This window comes from Cnephaeus nilssonii, assembly GCF_951640355.1.
Source record: "Cnephaeus nilssonii genome assembly, chromosome: 5".
NCBI lineage: Eukaryota > Metazoa > Chordata > Mammalia > Chiroptera > Vespertilionidae > Cnephaeus > Cnephaeus nilssonii.
This window is the reverse complement of record NC_137076.1, coordinates 75486666-75500558: the sequence shown is the minus strand read 5'-3', so window position 1 is coordinate 75500558 and position 13893 is coordinate 75486666.

Sequence of the window (13893 nt, the reverse complement as noted above, 5' to 3'; positions counted from 1 at the left end):
GGAAATCCAGAGATGCCATGTTCTGGGAATCCTTTACTTTCTGCACACCTCTCTCATAGGGCCCTTTGTGCTTCTCTCCCAGGCCACCCCTTTGCATGTGGATTGGACTGCACTCCCATCTGAGAGACTTGCAGTGGGTTAGAGCTGAGGCGGGCCCTGGAATCAGACAGGTCTGGGTTGGATTCTCACTCTGGGCCTGACCTTTAGGCTCAGAGTCCTCCCCACACTGTTTTGCAGCCTCCACGGAGAGGCCAAATATATTTCCTGATCTCCTTGGGAGTGATGAAGAATCTGGAGTCTTGAAAGCTAAGTGGAATGTTCTAGGCTTTGCTGGGGCACATGGTGCACCTAACTGTTGTTTTAGGAAGACAGACCTGGTGAGAAATGGAGGGGAAGGGGGAGTGTGGGATGAGGTCAAGGCCTGACAACCTTGGTCTGAGCTTTGTGTTCCTATCAGCCTTCCACCTTGTAAAAGGGGCAATTGATAGCTCACAGGTTTGTCAGGAAGAGAAAATGGATTTGTTTGTGAAAGGACTGTATGTCACTGACCACGGAAGAGCCAGCTCAAGCCTCAGGCCCACCAAGGAGTGAGAGCTCAAGGGATGCAGCTGCTCAGGGGATGCCCCCAGGCCTGGGACTGCCTTCCTGGCGCTCCACAGGGCTCCCTTGATGCGGCAGCTTATCAGAGTTGGGTTTACCCTGAACCATCCAGGCATGGACAGCCTGCTAGGTGACAGATGGGGCTTCCTTGGAGCCTTACAACCCCGTTCTCCATTCCCCATTCTCATCCTTTCCCTGAAACAAGGCCAAAGGGTCCTTCCCATCATGCTGTGGGCTGTTTCCTAGAGGCAGTGGGACCCAGGACTCTAAAGAGAGCTACATTTAGGCTACTTAGCATGCCCGAGCTAATAGGGCTCGCTCCTCCGGGGGAGCAAGGACAGAGGCAGGGCGCGGGTTCTGAGTTCCACTTTCAGGTGTTCACATTCTGCCATTACCACAGCATTGCATTAAAAGCAAAACACCTGGGCTCCTTTCACTCGGGCTCTGTGCTGTGAGCTAAGGATGGCAGCAAGTCAACACAGACTGTCTCCATGGTGCCCACTGTCAGGCAGAGAAAAAGAATGAAGCAATCACAGTGAAGTGTGATGAATGTTTATAAGCCAAAACTGGATTTCACGTTTGTTTCTTCATGGTAAAGGTAATTTAGACTTAAGACAACAGCAGCCAACACAGCATGAGGGCTTAGGGTGGACGGGCACTTACTGTTTTGTGTGCCCACCTGCCCAACATAGAGGGTTCCTGACTTAAGATGCTTTAACTGATGGGTTTTCGACTTTATGATGGTGTGAAAGTGATACAAATTGGGTAGAAGATGTACTTTGAATTTTGAATTATGATCTTTTCTCAGGCGAGGTGCAGTGAGCTGCCGCTCCTAGTCAGATATGATATCACCAGGGCAAACAACCAATACCTACAGTGTATTCATTGTGTGAGATGATTTTGCCCAACTGCAGACGAATAAAAGTGTTGTGAGCATGTGTAAGGTAGGTGAGGCTAAGCTATGGTGTTTAGTAAGTCAGGTGTATTAAATGCATTTTCCACTATGACATTCTTAACATGATGGGTTTACTGGGATGTAACCTCCTCCTAAGTTGAGGAGTATCTGTATTATCCCATTTCTCAGATAAGGAAATAGAAGTTTCCTGTTAATCAACTTGCCTGAGGTCGAGTGGATAAGAGAGAGGTGGGATTTGAATTATGGTAAGGTCTGACACTGGACCTCCTGTTCTTTATGAGAAAGCTATAGAAAGGTAAGCAGAAAAATTATCCAAAGATTCTCTTCCCTTAGGCCCTAAACATTGAGGTGTATCTCTTTTTCTTCCTTTTAAAATTGCTTTTATTATGAAAATAATGTAACACACTATGTGAAAATGGATCAAACAAATGTACAGCTTAACAAATTATTACAAAGCAAATGCTTGTGTAGCTATTGCCCAGGCAGAGAAATCAAACTTTGCTGGCCCTCCAAGCTCCCCTTCCCAACCATAGGGACTATTATTTTCCCTTTATGGTAATCACTACCTCACTTTTCTTTTTAGATTTACCACCTAAGTATATATCCCTACCACTATAATTTAGTAAGTTTTCATGCAAATTGAATCATAGTGTACATTGTATAAATTCTCTTGTGTCTGACTTCTTTTGGTCAACATATGGTTTTATATTTTGTTTTTAGATTCACCTATATTATCAGCAGTTCATTACTTTTTATTGCTTAACAATATTCATTGAACTAATAGACCACAATTTATTCATTCTATTGATGGACATTTGTATTCTTTCTAGATATGGATTTAATGTCTAGTACACATATATTAAATACATTAATTATACTTTTTGATAATTTAATACTATTTTATAAGCAATACTAGAGACCCAGTGCACAAAATTTGTGCACTCAGGCGGGGGGGGGGTGTCCCTCAGCCCAGCCTGCACCCTCTCGCAGTCTGGGAGCCCTTGGGGTATGTCTGATTGATGCGGAGGTAGGAGAGGCACCCGCCACCACCGCTACGCTTGCCAGTTATGAGACAGGCTCAGGGCTTCTGGCTGAGCAGCGCTTGCCCTGTGGAAGCACACTGACCACCAGGGGGCAGCTCGGTGGTCAGTGTGCATCATAGTGACGGGTTGATTTGCATATTAACCTTTTATTATATAGGATATTAAGTATACATTAAACTTTTAATTTTAAGATAACTGTAGAATATGCAACTATAAGAAATAATATAGAGATCCTTCACTCAATTTCCCTTGATAACAGTTTGCAAAGCTATCTATACTAATAATCTATACTAATAAAAGGGTAATATGCTAATTAGACCGACGTATTCTGGATGACCTTCTGGATGTCCTTCCTGACAAAGCTGGGCTGGGGCGAAGCTGCCCGTGGTCCTGGTTGCCTGCTGCTGGCCTGGGCAAAGTTGGCCTGGGTCCCAGGTGGGGGGGGGGCAAGGCAGGAGTAGTTAGGGGCGATCAGGCCAGCAGGGGAGCAGTTAGGGGAGATTAGGCAGGCAGGCAGAGGAGGTTAGAGGTGATCAGGCAGGCAGGGGAGCAGTTAGGGGTGATCAGGCCAGCAGGGGAGCAGTTAGGGGTGATCAGGCAGGCAGGCAGAGGTGGTTAGGGGTGATCAGGCAGGCAGGCAGAGGGGTTAGGGGCAATCAGACAGGCAGAGATGGTTAGGGGCGCTCAGGCGGGCAGGCAGGCAAGCGGTTAGGAGCCAGCGGTCCCGAATTTCGAGAGGTATGTCTGACTGCCGGACATCCCCCGAGGGGTCCCGATTGGAGAGGGTGAAGGCTGGGCTGAGGGACACCCCCGCCCTCCATGCATGAATTTCATGCACTGGGCCTCTAGTAGTACAATATTAAAACCAGGAGAGCATTTCCCTCACACAGGGATCCCACTAGTTGTCTACTTCCTTCCCACCATCAGTCCCTCCTTAATCCTTGGAAACCACTAATCTGTTCTCAATTTGTATTATTTGGTCATTTCAATAATGTTATATAAATGGAATCATACAGCACATAACCTTTTGAGATTGTTTTTTTTCATTTAACATAACCCTCTGGAGTTCAATCAGTTTTTCATACAGGTTGTTGCAAATATCAGTAGTTCATTCCTTTTTATTGCTGAGTGGTACTCAAAGTATTGATGTACCACATATTCTTTAACCATTTACTTCTTCAGAGATGTCTGGGGGTTATTTCCAGTTTTTAACTAGTATGAATAAATCTACTATAAACATTTGTGGGCTGATTTTTGTATGAACATCTTCATTTCTCTGGGATAAATGTCCAGCAGTGCTGGAGGCAAAGACCAACAAGTACTTAACATATAAATGCAAGAAGTCCATCAGAAGGCTGATGGACTTTGATATTCAGCAAGGGCTGAGAATCAGCATAATATTACCTGCTGCTGGCTGAATGGCTGAAGGCAATCCCCTAACCTGATAATCCTTTATTGTTTACCAAATCTTACCATTGATGTCTGTTTCCTTTGCTAAAAAGGCAAATGTGTATTCTAGTAAATGAAAAGCTATGGGTCTGGAGATTCAGGGAGCCACTCCACTAGAGAGTAGGTCTCTGCCTGGTTCCCCCATGCCTTCTAAATTTATATTTCTTGTCTAGTATATCCACTTGTGCATGGTCTCCTCTCCAGATCCTGAATCCTCGCTGCAAAAGGTTGTGGCACAGGAGTACAGATGCTAGATTATACGTTAGTTGCATATTTAGTTTTTAAGGAAGTGCTAAAGTGTTTTCCAGAGTGACTACACTATTTTACATTCCTACGAGCAACGTATGAGTTTCTCTGCATCCTTGCTAACATGTAGTGTTGTCATTTTTTCCCCACTTTAGCCATTCTGGTAAGTGTGTAGTGATGTCTTATTATGGTTTGAATTTGTATTTCCATAATATATAATGATGATTAACGTATTTTTCATAAGCTTGTCATCTGTATATCCTCTGGTGAAATCTCTCTTCATGTTTTGTTTTGTTTTTGCCTATAATGTAATTGGAATGTTTGCTTTTTTGCTATTGTTTTTTAAAAGACTTTTTTATTGTGGTAAAATATAACATAAAAATTATCATTTTAGCCATTTGAAGTGTACACTTCAGTGGCATTAATTACATTCACACTTGTGCAACCATCACCACTAACTGTTTCCTAAACTTTTACTTCATCCCAACAGAAACTCTGCAATAATTAAGCAATAACCTCCTTACCCATACCTTGTAACCTCTAATCTTTCTGTCTCTATGAATTTGCCTATTGTAGATATTTTGCATAAATGGAACCAGTCAATATTTGTTTTGTGTCTGGTTTATTTCACTTAGCATAATAGTTTCATATTGTAGCATGTATCAGAAATTAATTCCTTTTTATGGATGAGTAATATTCCATTGTATATATATATATATATATATATATATATATATATATATATATACACCACATTTTGTTTATCCATTCACTTATATGGTCATGTAGGTTGTTTCCTTTTTGGCGATTATAAATATTGCTGCAATTAATATTGGCATACAAATATCTGTTCCAGTCCTCATTTTCAATTATTTTGGGTATATACCTAGGAGTGTACTTGTCATATGGTAATGCTGTGTTTAGCTTTTGAGGAATTGTCAAACTACCATAGCAGCTGCATCATTTTTGCATTCCCACCAGCAATGTAAGAGGGTTTTAACTCCACATCTTTGCTAACACTCATTCATTCATTTATATCCTAAAAGGTGTGAAGTGGTATCTTATGTGGTTTTCATTTGCATTTCCCTAGTGACTAATTTCTTATGTGCTTTACAATCACCTCTTCTATTTTGGGAAGAATTTGAAAAGGACTGATGTTAATCTTTAATTGTTTGGTTGAATTCACCAGTAAAGTCTGGTCCTAAACTTTTGTTTGGAGTTTTTTTTTTTAAATATATTTTATTGATTTCTTTTACAGAGAGGAAGGGAGAGGGATAGAGCGTTAGAAACATTGATGAGAGAGAAACATTGATTAAGCTGCCTCTTGCACACTCCCTACTGGGGATGTGCCCACAACCAAGGTACATGCCCTTGACGGGAATAGAACCTGGGACCCTTCAGTCTGCAGGCTGACGCTCTATCCACTGAGCCAAACCGGTTAGGGCTGTTCGGAGTTTTTTTTTAAAAAAGTATTTCTTTATTGATTTCAGAGAGGAAGAGGGAGATAGAAACATCATTGATGAGAGAGAATCACCAATCGGCCGCCTCCCGCACGCCCCCCACTGGGGATCGAGCCCGCAACGCAGGCACATGCCCTTGGTTGGAATCAAACCCGGGACCCCTCAGTCCACAGGCCGTCGCTCTATCCACCGAGCCAAGCCAGCCAGGGCTGTTTGGATGTTTTGATTACTGATTCAATCTCTTTACTTGTATGTTAGATATATTGCATACTGTAGTCTTAAAATAATCTAGAAAAAGAAAGTCTTATTAAGAAAATCACAAGGAAGAGAAAATAAATTTATAGTATTTATTGAAAAAAATCTGCCTATAAGTGGACCTATGAAGTTCAAACCCATGTTATTCAAAGGTCAGCTATAATTAGATCATGCTTTTTAAGATCCATTCTGTCAATCTATGCCTTTTCACTTACTTGGAGAGTTTAATCCATTTACATTTAAAATAATTACTGATAAGAAAAGACTTCTGTCATTTTGCTATTAGTTTTCTGTATGTCTTATACTTTCTTTGTTCTTTATTCCTCCATTATTGCCATATTTTGTGTTTAGGGTTTTTTTTTTGTTTTTTTTTGTTTTTGTTTTTGTAGTGAACCATCTTGATTCCATTCTCATTTCCTTCTGCATATATTCTATAGATTGCTGGGGCTGACCAGCAGACCCTGAGCGATGGATGAATGATTATTCTGACACAAGTTTCTGTGAAAGAGAGGGCTAAGGGACTGCTTGGCTTGAGAAACCAAACAACCCCATTCGCCTGCCTCCTTAGGCTTTTATTGTAACAACAGCTTGAACTAAAATTAACTTTTAGATACTATCAGCAGGGTAAGTATCCTTGAGAAGACACATGCATCTGCAGCGTCCCTTAAGCAAGGACGTTTAAAGACTAAACAAAGATTCCAGTAAAACACCCAGGGGCTCAGACTTGTTTGGAAAAGTCAAGGCAGGGGTGGCCACCTTCAGTCAGCTCCCCCTCGAGGTCCCCAACCTTTTGGAGATTCCTCCTTACAAACTTTCCAACCAAGTCCTGTGCTTCCACACAATAGATATTTTCTTTTTGATTACCATGGGGGTTACATTTAACATCCTACACTTAAAACTATTTAAAAACTCTGCTCTTATACAACTCCATTCTCCTCTCCTTTATGTTGTTGCTGATACAAATAACATTTTTCTTTAAATATATATTTTTATTGATTTCAGAGAGGAAGGGAGAGGGAGAGAGAGATAGAAATATCAATGATGAGAGAGAACCATTGATTGGCTGCCCCCTGCATGCCCCCCACTGGGGATTGAGCCCGCAACCCGGGCATGTGCCCCTGACCAGAATCGAACCTGGGACCCTTCAGTCTGCAGGCCGACACTCTATTCACTGAGCCAAATTGGCTAGGGCAGTGGTCAGCAAACTCATTAGTCAACAGAGCCAAATATCAACAGTATAACGATTGAAATTTCTTTTGAGAGCCAAATTTTTTAAACTTAAGCTTCTTCTAATGCCACTTCTTCAAAATAGACTCGCCCAGGCTGTGGATTTTGTGGAAGAGCCACACTCAAGGGGCCAAAGAGCTGCATGTGGCTCGCGAGCCACAGTTTGCTGACCACGGGGCTAGGGCACAAATAACATCTTTATATATTGTGTGAAATTGTCCTCAATCAGAAAGCTGGATGGTTGAGTGATTGTGCAGCTTACCTCATGAATTTCCCTTCTCTCAGGGGTCATAGTCTTATACTGCCCCCTGTCCTTGCCTGAAAAGTTGTCACACATAAATGTACACATATGTGTATACGTGTATATATGTAGACTTGTGTGTATTTTAGTTTTTAGTTCATGATGGGAGAGTCAGACTGGTGCCAGCTACTCCATCATAGTTAGAGGCAGAAGTTTCCCTCTTTCTATCTTGATGAAGTGGATTATGTGTTGGCAAAGATGTTGGAACGGATGTCAGGCAGACCCGGCCACTCTCTCTGAGCCCTGCCTTTGTTTCTATGAGCAAGAGACAAATCACTTGTTAGGCTCTGCAAGTGCATAGATGTGTTGTCTTGCGCTCCACTGTCCTTAGTATACTCCAAACGAAGGGACTTTTACTACATGAGCACTGATTCTCTTGGATCATGGGAAGTCATTCACCTTATTGTTGCTGACAAATAGAGAATTTGTCATTAAAAACCCAGACTTGCTTGTATTAGCTTGCTCTCTTGCATCAAGGAAGTTCAAATGGTTGTCATGTTGCCTGGTTCATAGTGCATGGGAACATAACACTTTCAAAGGTCTATTTGGATTCTTTGCTGCTGTAAGTCACTAGCACATGGACCAGACTCCTGGCCTTGGGCTGCTGGCAGAAAGCCATGTAGTGAGCCGTGTTCCAGCAGAGGAGACACACAAGAGATGTCTTTGTCTTTCACCCCATTAGGAAGGAGGCACGGCCAAGCCAAACACCCCAACAGAGAAGTTACTCTGAGATATGCTGCGCCTATAAAGGAATGTGAAGCTTGGCCTGCCTCCCCGTTCCAGAAGCCCACAGGCAACTCATTCATTCAGTAGACATTTAATGATTACCAGTACTGAGCGAGGCCCTGTGCTGGGTTCTGGGGATGCAGGGTGAGGGGAAGATTCATGAAAGACATGGTGTTTGAGTTGGCTTCTAGGGTTGGATCTTGGTTCCAAAGAAAACTGAGGGAAAAAATTTTGCTGAGCTCATTTTCCCATATTTTTATTAGACTATAAGAACCTGCAAAGTGAACTTATTTTCTGGAAAAGGACCCAGAGGTTTCCTTTTGGAGGCTGGGGCTCTGTTTCCAGGGAAGCCGCTGGCCCTGTCTGTCCCACGCCCACACATCCCTAGCTGTGTCTCCACAGCTGAGACGTGAGTGGGTGCTGGCCTCGAGGCTGAGCTCCTGTTTTCCTTCCTCCTCCTCCTCCAAGAGGTGGATGTCTGAGCGGAGGCCGCCTGCCCCACACGGCAGGGCTCCAGGCCAGGGTTCCCCGGGACTGGACCTCTCCTTGTCCTGGCACCTCAGTCTGGGAGGCAGAAAAGGGGAATTTCCACTTGGGGTGCAGTGGGCTCACGCTACAGCAGGGAGACCGAGGGCTGGGTGAACATTTGAGCCTGTGTGTTCTTCCCATAAGTGAGTCTACCACCCTCAAATAAATTCTTGGGGTTTTCTCTGAAAACTCAGTTTCTGTTGAAGGGTCTCTGCAGGGCCTAATAATGGTCCTAAGACTTCAGAGACCTTCTAGGTTTCCAAGGATGAAAGGATGGTTTCCTTTCTGTTCGTTGTACACATTCACCTCTGACTTCTTTTCTCAGTCATGTTCTCGTGAGCCCCCCCGGTCTAGGGGCCTAGAATAAGCGAAGGCAGGCAGGGCTGTTCCCTGCTGGGCATAGTCTGGGGCCCTCTGTCACATTGGATAAAGCCTCCAGTTTGGGGTCGGTTCTGCCTCAGGCCATGTGTGTGAAACACATTCCTTGTCCCACCTTCACCATCCTCTCTGCCCTGCCCATCGGGCCGCGCAGCCCTTTCTTCCTTTTTTTTTTTTAAAGTATATTTTATTGATTTTTTACAGAGAGGAAGGGAGAGGGATAGAGAGTTAGAAACATCGATGAGAGAGAAACATCGATCAGCTGCCTCTTGCACACCCCTTACCTGGGATGTGCCCGCAACCAAGGTACATGCCCTTGACTGGAATCGAACCTGGGACCTTTCAGTCCGCAGGCCGACGCTCTATTCACTGAGCCAAACCTGTTTCGGCACCCTTTCTTCCTTTTATCCATGGTCACTGGCACGGTGGGGATGTTCACATTCCGTGTCCTTCCATGGCCAGGCTTAGATTTTTGAGGAAACAGATTTTTACTTAAGGGAGGAAAAGTCTATGATATTATGATCAGAATTTATTTATGATAAAAACAAACACACACAAAAAAACAGCCCTAGCTAGTTTGGCTCAGTGGATAGAGCGCCGGCCTGCAGACTGAAGGGTCCTGGGTTCGATTCTGGCCAAGGGCACTTGTCTGGGTTGTGGATTTGATCCCCAGTGGGGGGGCGTGCAGGAGGCAGCCGATCAATGATTCTCATCATTGATGTTTCTATCTCTCCCTCTCCCTTCCTCTCTGAAATCAATAAAAATATATTAAAAGAAAGAAAGAAAGAAAGAAAAGAAAACAGGTAGGTCTGGAAAAGATACCCTGGAGGAGGTTCTCTAAGTGGAAGTACGGGGACCCCGCAGGGTGCTGTGTTCTGGGGCTGGAATGGGATTGCGGAGGCAGGAGGCAGAGCCGGCGGGAGCAGAGGGCAGCCTCGTCCCCACTGTTGGTGGTTGTCAGAAGTCAGAGTTGATGTTCCCAGGTGGTGCTTACAATGCCCACTCTTCCTCGCCTCTCTGGAGAGCAGGTGTGAATGCTGGTCAGGAAAGGGGAAACTTTTCTATGAACTGCTCTATTGTACAAAACAAGTAAACCGTGGGTTGGTGCTCACCAAGGCTCACCAGGGAGGAATGGGACCAAGGCTGAGAAATGGAGCTTTAGACTCTCCAGGATGTACCAGAAGGAACAGGAGCAGGGGCAGGGAGAGAAGGAGGACTTCATAGCTTCTTCTGAATCAAGCAAAACAAACCAAGTCCCCCAGACAGATAAATAGGGAAACCATGTGGAGAGGTGAGCCAGTATTGGCTAAATGTATCCAAAGCCCCCGACAGCCCAGGCTTGGAAGAAGGGTTTCCTGATGCTGAACTGCTCTAAGCCCCACCGAGTTTGACTCCTTCCTTTTTGTTCTCCTGGCGCAGTGAGAGGAAGCTTTTCCATAATGGGCTCTTGAGACATTATTACAATCACTCTGTGGCCTCCTTGCAGCTTATTTTTAATTATAAGGCCTGTTGCATTGTTAAATTATTAACTCTGACAATTACTTATCTTGGCATTTTCTTATCTTGATGAAAATGAAAAGAGCAAGGTCATGTGAGCTGACTTGGGGTTTTGGTCGGCGCGGCTTAGTTAAGCTGGATCAGCTCCGCATCTGTGTGCGTGCGGGGCGGGGCGGGGCAGGTGTGCGGACGGTCTGTCAGTGGAGCCCGGGCTGAGAGAACCTGGGACCTGCAGGGGCTTGTCCTGGGGCGGCTGGGGCCAGGCCTCTGTGGAAGGGGGAGGCAGGCTGCTGTGGCTTCTTTCCCTCCGACCTTGCAGAAGGGCCCTGTGCTCACGGCTCATACTTTGAGAAGCGATTTTCCCGGGAGAGAGCGAGCCCCAGGCAGAGTCAGGAAGTGGGGTGTGCCCCACTACCTCCTTCGATATGTCCCAGCTCTGCTCCGGCTCATCACCCCCTTGTGCTTTTTCGGACCCCCTTCTTCCCTGACTCCTCTCAGCCCACATGACCTCCTGTGGTACTCACCGCATGACAACACGGACACCACCTAAACAGTAACGAAAACTAACATGTATTGAGCGCTTACTGTATGCCTGGGGCCTTGCCCACACAGGCTCTGGGCAAATGTCTACCAATGCTGGCCAGAGCTGGCCTCCCCGTCATGCTGCCTTCTGGCCAGCAGGGGGTAGTGTGACTACACCATAAAGGGCACCCTCCTCCAGCCACGTTCTCAGGTAACGTGAAGTTTCAGCGGATCCTGGAAGAAGGCTTCTGGCTTGGACAGTGGGTCCAAGGCCCCCACAGACAGTGAGGGCAAAAGGATGCACAACTATCACCCCACCTCCTCACAGCCTTGGGCACTTGGGGTCCATCAGTCCCAACCTCAAAGTCACTCTATGTTCAATCCGGGCTCCACTGACTCCATGGAGGGCGAAGGGCAGGCACAACTTGCAGAAATGGTTTCGGCTGCAGTTAACACTGATTCCACGGCAGGAGCTTAGCGCCTGTTTTCCTTCAAGATACACAGATGACTCCCAAAACAGGGCCTGCTCAGGACTCTGAGGCTGACGCTTTACGTTAGGAGGGAGTTTTGGTGTCTGGTCCCCAGAAGGAGAGGCTGAGAGATCTCCCTGAAGAACTCCTGTGAGGAGCGCAGATCCTGGGTTCTCAGCACAGCCCCTGTCGAAGGCTCTAGTTCTGATGAACCTAAAGATCAATGGTGCTGCCCAACCTCTCCGCTTCAGAAGTACTTTAGGTTCCGATGTTCAAAGCAGCTCCGAGTTATCTTTGTAGCTTCTCCAAAGTCCTCCCTCATTCTCTGAGAAAAGAAATTGTTACCCTGCTGCTGACTGCTAATTCCCTGCCCTCCTAACCATATACCCCCGAAGCCAGTGGGAAGAGGTCAGCCATTGTCTGCACATCCAAGGCAATGCCCCATCCAACACCCCCCCCCCCCACCCCGCAACCAGGCCTCACCCTGAATCCACCATCGCAGCACAAAGTTCCCGAGTTCAAGGAAGCTGTGCATGTGTGTGCACGCTCACATCGAATCCGTTTTGAGTCATTTGCCTCTCAGTGCCTGAGCTGCAGCCCAGGAGGCCACTTTCCCCGATTCCTGACCTGGTAGGTCAGTTGGGGCCATTTGTGTACTCTGGTTAAAAAACAAACGAGCCCTAGCTGGTTTGCTCAGTGGATAGAGCATCGGCCTGCGGACTGAAGGGTCCTGGGTTCAATTCAGGTCAAGGGCACATGCCTGGGTTGCAGGGTCAATCCCCAGTGGGGGGTGTGCAGGAGGCAGCCGATCAGTGATTTTCTCTCATCATTGATATTTCTCTCTTCTTCTCCCTTCCTCTCTCTGAAATCAATAGAAATAAATAAATAAAAGCAATTATTAAAAAACAAACAACAACTAACAAACGAACTGGCAGTTCTGAGTACTTTAACACTAGCTAGGTTCTTCACGTGGATTATCCAATTTAATTTCCAGAAGGATCCCATTATGTAACTGCTGTATATAATATATAACATATATATTTTACATACTATAGATAATGCCCCGTATGTAAGGGGGAACTTGAGGTATGGAGAGGTTAAGTCGAAGGTCTTTCAGGGAGGAAGTTGCTGAGCCAGAAACTTGGGGGAGGGGCACAGGAGAGGCTGGCTGAGGGGCTGGAGACAGTTTCCGATCTGCCGCCCAGCTCTGGCTCCCACCTGATTGGAGAGACCTAGGGCTTGGTAACTACAGCACGACCCACCTTGCACAGTCTTAGGAACAAGAAGGAATGGCTTTGTCCTTCAGACTTGAGCAAGCTGTTCTACCACCCTTTGATCTGACAGATAGATTGAGTCCTTGGAATTCCAGGGTGATGGCAAGGCAGATGTCTAGCAGGTGGGGAAACTGAGGCCAGAAAGTTTAGGGATCTGCTCAGGGTCTCACAACTAGTCCATAGTGTCTAGTATAGTTCAATAGCACCTTCTGCAAGACCACACAGCCCCTGAACTGGGACTCTGAAAATATCTGGGAGAATAATAGTCTAGTGCAGTGGTTGGCAAACTCATTAGTCAACAGTGGCAAACCGCGGCTCGCGAGCCGCAGTTTGCCGACCACTGGTCTAGTGATATCAGAAGCAAGGAGGTCACCTTACAAAAATATCTAACTTAAAATGTGAATTGATTTGTGCTTTTTGAATTGCTAAAGCATCACTTCTCATATGCATGAGAAATGAATTCAAACAGTACAAAAATAGTAAATGGTGAAAACCAAGCCTCCATCCCACTTCCTCTCCCCTGATACAAGCACTGTTCTGTGTATCCTTCCAGCGAAAGTTCGTGCATGTAGAATCATAAATGCAAATGTGACACGTTGTTGAAATGGGGCTCTCTACCTAAGTTTCATCTGAGGTCTCCAAAAATGCAAGTCTAGCAAGAGGAGTGTCAGGAAGATGGCTTGGATCGCTTGGATGAGGCTCTGGAGTTGGGGGGCTGGTGTCAGATATATACCTAAAGAGTCCAAACATGAGCTACAGTGGCGGGATGGGAAGAGAAGAGGAGAGAAGAAGATTGGAGAGAAGAGGACAGGAAGAGACAGAGAGAAAATGAGAGGAGAAGAGATGATAGAATAGGAGAGGAGAGGCGAGGAGAGGAGAGGAGAGGAGAGGAGAGGAGAGGAGAGGCGAGGCGAGGCGAGGAGAGGAGAGGAGAGGAGAGGAGAGGAGAGGAGAGGAGAGGAGAAGAGAGGAGAGGAGAGGAGAGGAGAGGAGAAGAGAGG